This window comes from Belonocnema kinseyi, chromosome 9, assembly GCF_010883055.1.
Source record: "Belonocnema kinseyi isolate 2016_QV_RU_SX_M_011 chromosome 9, B_treatae_v1, whole genome shotgun sequence".
NCBI lineage: Eukaryota > Metazoa > Arthropoda > Insecta > Hymenoptera > Cynipidae > Belonocnema > Belonocnema kinseyi.
Window position 1 is genome coordinate 18,529,072 of NC_046665.1, and position 6,573 is coordinate 18,535,644.

At 27.2% G+C, this 6,573-nt stretch overlaps 1 protein-coding gene across 1 annotated transcript in view; it reads right to left on the reverse strand.

The window, feature by feature from the left end:
• Positions 1 to 5,936, reverse strand: part of LOC117179820 — a 53,527-nt gene extending 47,591 nt beyond the window's left edge. Inside the window, exon 1 of the mRNA XM_033371956.1 lies at positions 5,865 to 5,936. The gene's annotated coding sequence lies outside the window, so the exon portion shown is untranslated. The remainder of the gene's footprint in view (positions 1 to 5,864) is intronic.
• Positions 5,937 to 6,573: the final 637 nt, after the last annotated feature.

A 6,573-nucleotide genomic window follows, 5' to 3' on the forward strand; every position in this document is an offset into this window, starting at 1 on the left:
TTCCTTTACAGACTGTAACCACCTATCTCACGGTCGTAAGACGTGGTTGTGGCTGAAATTTTACCGCGATTTCGCTGGAAGCGGGTGCAATTTTCCAGATTAACACGCGCTCCCGGCTAAATCCTGCGGTTGTCCTTATGACAAATTTTTAATTATATATAATTAAATATATATATATATATAATTCAAATTATTATTTAAGTTTTCAGAAGTTTTCAATATATTTATAAAGATTCCCATTTTGTTGTAAAATTTATGTAAAATTCTGCAAAAAAATTGCCTCAAAATCTTCTAGATCTTTTTACAATTTTATAAATCTTTTTCAAAGTTTGAAATATTTTCGACACTGTAAACTTCCCGAAATAATAAAATGCTGAATCCTGAAAATCCCGAATTTTAAAATTCTAGAATAATGAAATTCTGGACAGTTTACAATATTATCGAATTTGAAAATTCCCGAATAATAAAACTCCAGGCCGAATACAGTCTAATGATAAAATATACAAACTAGAAAATTCCCGAAATGCAGAAATTGAGAAAACAGTTTTGTGATCAATATTATTTATTTATTAACAATATAATAATCAAATATTTTTATTATAGAAATTTTGTTTAATATTTAAGTTTTTTAAATTATTGTTTTAATTTAAAACAACAATAATTGTATAAAAATGTGATACAAACATAAATTTAAAACACCTGAGCTTCAAATAAAACAAACTTTGCAGGATTCAATGCAGGCTGATTTAACGCGACTTTTATTTTTATTTTTTTAAATAATAATTTTATTTTTGCCAGCGTTTTCTGTAATGTACAAAAATACAATGCACATTTTCAAATAGCTTTTTTATCCAAAACTACATTTGTTCAATTATTGTTATTTTAAATTCAAACAATAATTTTTAGAAACTTTAAACGTTAAAAAAGTTTTTTCTTTGGTAAAAATATTTTATTATTCTCTTTCGAAATTTTTTTTAACAAACTATTTTTTAATTGTTTAAATTAGAGAGTTTTCTAGCCCAGGTATTGTATAATTCGGAAATTTTCTGTCATAAATTCTCAAATTCGATCAGGTTGTAAATTTCGGAATTTTTACAGTGATGTGGGAATTTTATTTTTCGGAAAATGCGACTGAAAAATCCCAAAAAATAAAATTCCCGATACTGTAAAATTCGTAAATTGAAAAATAACCAAATAATAAAATTCCCGAAATTATAAAAGTCCCAAAATATAAAAGTCGAATTGGAAAATTCACGAAAAATAAAATAAATAAAATTCCGGACAATAAGATATTACCGAATTTTAAGAATCCCCCAAAAAAATGGCTGAATTATAAAATAACCAAACTAGAAAATTCCTGAATTTAAACAATCAAAACAATTGTTTATTAAATATTATTTATTGAAAATATAATAATCGAATATATATTTCTGGATGAAAAAATTTGTTTGAAAATGTGCATAGTATTTGAAAGAAATATAAAAAGGTCTGAAAAATCCAATATTTTATTTTAAAAAACAAATAATAAAAATAAATGTTTATATAAATCGTTCTTGAATTGAATCCTGCAAAGTTTGTTCAAAAATGTTATTATGTAGGTACGAAGAAAATTTAGGCAAACATTTTTTTCTTTCAAAGCACACGTGGTTTTTAATGTATTTTTTTTATACAATTTTTATAAAATTATTATTCAGGTGCCGGAGATTTCATTTTTTGGGATTTTTCATTCATCCCTTTCGGAATTTTTTTTAGTGGTGCCATATTTCTATATCTCCTCTTAAAATTATATCTTTTTTCAAAATAAAAAGTCAACATTTCAAAACATTTCAAAATCATCAAAAGTATCCATTCTCTTTTAATTTTAAAAATTTCTCGGAACTTTTAAATTTCTTTTAGACTGATTCTAATATTTTTGTAAAATCCTGCACACAAAATTGTTTTAAGAGTTTCCAGATTTTTTCTAATATTGTAAATCTTTTTAAATGTTTTAAAATAGTTTTAAACATTCTCTTTTAGTTATATACTTTTTAGAGATAAAAATTCATTTTAAATCTACCCAGAAATTTTTATAGTTTTCCTAATATTTCAAAATTCTTGAGAAGCTCCAAATTTTGTTCTTTTCTTTGAAATATTCAGAAACCTCCAGCTTATTTGATTTTTTTTCTAATTTGATGTTTATTTAATTGTTCTTTAAGAATAAAAATGAAATACTTTTACCTTCGAAATACAAAAAAAAAACAATTATAATCGTGAAATTCCAAGTTTAAATTTGTCACTCTGAATTGTGTGTGTGACTATTTGTCCCGGTCGTGAGTCTAGCTCAGTATTTAGAACAACTTTCATTTTTTTGAAATTGTAATTTTTCAGTTGTAACTACTTTACCTTCTCATCCAGAATGAGAAGGTATTAGTTTTTTTATGAAAAATAACTTAATTGGATTTTATCAAATGTCAACATTTTGAGGCCCCTTGAGTCAGAAAAACAAGTTTTTACGTCGGGGTCTGTTTGTCTGTCCGGCGTCGTCGTTGTTGTCTTTATACCGGATAACTTTCGAAAGACTGGTCCGATTGGATTGAGCTTTGACACCCTGTTCGAAGGACTAAAAAGAAAGATCGAGTTCGTTAAACAGCCATTTTTGATAAAAATCCAAAAAGTTGAAGCTTTTTCAAAATTTTTGACACCGCTTTTTTCAAAATTTGAAAATTCTATCCACAGCCATTTCTGGTACAAAAAATATGAACAATTTATCCTGACAACTTTTTTTTGATAAAATCAAACTTACCACAGTTAAAGGATTATCAAAATCCGAAAAAGCAAACGAAAATGGACATTTGAAGCAAAAAAGCTTGATATGGAAAAAAGTCAAGAGGCGAAAAACGTTACTTTTTCAAGGCCCCATGATTATTTTATCACATTCTCATCCATAATGAGAAGAGTTTTATCGGATAACTTTCGAAAGAATAGGCGGATTGGATTGTGCTTTGACACACAGATTTTTTATTTTAAGAATTGTATGTAAAAAATGTACTATTTTTGTTTTTATAACAAATATTTTTCTTCAATTAAATTGTTGCAGTAAAAGTGTTTCGAAGAGATTTTTTTAAATCTTTCGAAGAATAAAATTAGTATTTATAGGTCGACAAAGGTTTATTTTCTTTACCAAATTTGGCTTTCGTCTAAATTTTTCCAGTTGTTTTTACTATAGTACAATTTACTTTTGTATCTCGGGCGAAGAAATCCATTCTATTGTTTGACAAATATTCTTTGTAAATTATTATTTCTCACAGAAAATTACCCCGAGTGACCTTCAATTATAATTTTATAAACGTGAAAAAACCACATTTCAATGTTTTCTATGAAAAACACAATCCCTGAGTGACAGAACGAAATCGGAAACAATAATAGTTCATTAATTCAGGAACAAGCTTTTTGAACAAAAATGACCTCGAGTGAAGCTTTAATATATATTTGTTAATTTTTACAAAAATCAGGCGTTATTTTCTCACAAAAAAAAAATTTGGGGGGGGGGGGGGGACAAATGATCAACAAAATAAATAATACTTGAAGTTGTACGATTTTAATTTGTTACTAAATAATTTGAGATGTTTCAATCTAAAATTATCGAACACACTCCATTCAAAAATTCAGATGACATGTTTAAATAGCTTTAAATGTGAAATTATTCAATATACTGAAGACTACAAATATAAAATGTCTCAACTATTAAGGCTTTAAATATTTTTTAAATTGCTGTTCTGAAGAATATATAGCACTTATTCTTTTATTAAGAAATCACAACCAAAATTGTTAATGAAAGTTTTTAAACGAGTTTTAAAAACCTTAAAAAAGGTCAGAAATTTTAATAGTTCAATATATGTAATAGAACCTCTTTAAATTTGAAATTAGTCTATACTTTTTCATGTTTGAGCTACAATTATTCCATTTTAGAAGTTATAAATTACAATTTTGAAAAACAAATAAAATGTTCTAATTAATTTATATTTAAAACAAAAAACCTTTGTATAATTCAATCTAAATGCAGCTGCAAACATTTAATTTGAAATGCGTTGAATTCAAGATATATTTTAAAAAGAAAACTGAAAGCAAAGGATCGACTTTCAAAGGAATCGAAAGAAAGTGACTCGCTGGATTGCAAATGAACATGGAAAATGGTGTATTTTCGCATTTTTAAATTTTAAATAAAAATTTTTTCGCGTTGTAACAATTTCGATTCCCAGAATGTTATTTTGGACCTAACCTATAACCAATAACGAAAATTCTGAAAATTCAAACAATAAGGCTGTATTCTGAAAATGAAGCAATTTTAACGTTAAAATTCAAGTTCTTAAACTGAAGGTCTAAAAATTTGCAAATTTTACAATTAGTGTTGTATAAATTGTATTGGTCTCTTAAAAAAGTATAAATAGTTCTTAAATTAGTTTTTAAATTTTCTGAAGTTTACCTTTTTTACATACCTAGATGTCAAAAAAGCCTACCAGTAACTGAAATGTATTAGAAAAAAATCGCCAAGATCCAAGAATAAGGATGTAAAGCGAATGTAAAAATTTTTAATTGTGATTATCTTTAACTTTGTGATATTAAAAATTTCCACACAATTTTTTAATTAATACTGTAGGAAAAAACCAACATTATAATTAGAGCAAATTTTCTGTAATTCTATGGAGACGGCTGAAATATACGGAAAAATAAAATTCCCGACTCGGTAAAACTCTCTGTCCCGAAAAATACAATCCCAAAACTAATAAAATTCCAGAACAGTTTATAATATTAACGAATTTGAAAATTCCCAAATAATAATACTCCCCAAATAAAATATTTTTTTAATCAGTGTTAATTATTTATTAAAAATGCCATAATAAAATATTGTTATGAAATAAATTTTTGTTCAATATTTAAAATGTTAAAAATTATTGTTTGAATTTAAAATTAAAATTATACAAAAAATTTTACCGACAAATCAATATACAAAAACACGTGTTTTTCAATTAAGATTTCGATTTTTCGGAAGAAATTTTGTGATTTAAAAAATACTATATACATTTTCAAGCAAAATAGCTTATCCAGAAATATATTTTGTTTTAATTATTGTTATTCTAATTTTAAACAACAATGTTTAAACACTTCAAACATTAAAAGAGTTGTTTATTTGGTATAAATATTTGATTATCTCAATTTAAAAAAATATTTGTCAAAGAAAAATGTTTTCAGCACTTGTTTATCTCGAAATGTCTTTCTATAATACTTTTTTAAAAATTAAAAATAAGATTTTTCGAGAACTTTTTTGTTTATAATTAAAAAAAAGACTACTGAAAACCTGGATCAAGCTTCAGATCTGAAAAAATTCAGCGATACATACATGTCAAACTTTTCTAACCTGAACAAATCTTTCTACTGCTTTACCGTCATCTTTTAATGACTATTAGAATAATGACTATTATTGATGACTGTTAGAATATTTAATTTAATGACTTATGATAATTTATTTAATGTCTATTAGAATAATGACTATTATTGCTATAGAATTGCATTAAAAATGCACCACGAAGAATTTGTAATGCCTACGCCAATGACCCACGCTGGGTCTGGGAAACTTGACATTCGTCACGGTAATAAAGATCAAACATATCTAAACGACAAAACATAAACTTTAACTATAATAAATAATAGATATTTTAAAGTAAAGCGATTTTATTGTTTAATTTTTATAATCATATTCACCTTTATTACAACTTTCTACGAAAATCAGAAGCTGAGAACGTGACACTGATTATAATCATTTATAGCAGAATAAGTTATTGTTTTAACTAAAAGTGGCTGGCGCCAATTCTTTGCATAACACTTACTTTATCGTGGACTAATTATGAGCGCACCTTTTTTTAAATTGCTAAAGATACAGCAGGTGATTGAAAAAATGCGAAAAAGAAGGAAAAATGCGAATAACTTGTGGCCAACTTTTGTTTCAAACTTTTTCCTGTAAAATCAATTTCAAGAAATTTCACCTGAATGTCCGGCGACTTCAAAGCCGCCTGGCAACACTTTTGCATCCAGGTAAGTTCCTGGCAATGCGCAGGTGCTATTTCTAATGTCATCCCCTACATGTATAGTACACCAATTTTCAACCTTATCTGAGTCACGTTAGTTAACTGCCAAAAATTCGCACCTTTGACACGTCGCCACAGGTAAACGCATCCACTTATTCCTGCCAGGCACCCATTTTTACGTTCCTCATCATCAGACGAACATCTCATGTGAAAATTGGCCTTATCCGTATCACGTTCCCATTTACGTTGTGAGCCCACGGTCTATTACGTATATGGATTCTCACGTACTCAGGCGCAACTCGTTAAGCCCAGCCCTATCCCACCCACCCGAATTTTGCATAAGAGTTCTGGCCAAAATTTGATGCCAGCCGTGAACTAATCCGCTAGTGGCGCTTCTTGCTGCCAAATCTATTAAAACTTTCAAAGATAGTATGATAAAATAATGCATAAACCAGTATACGTGTTCCAAAATAAGTTTGGAATAAGTGTTTAAGATCATTGATGAAAAAAT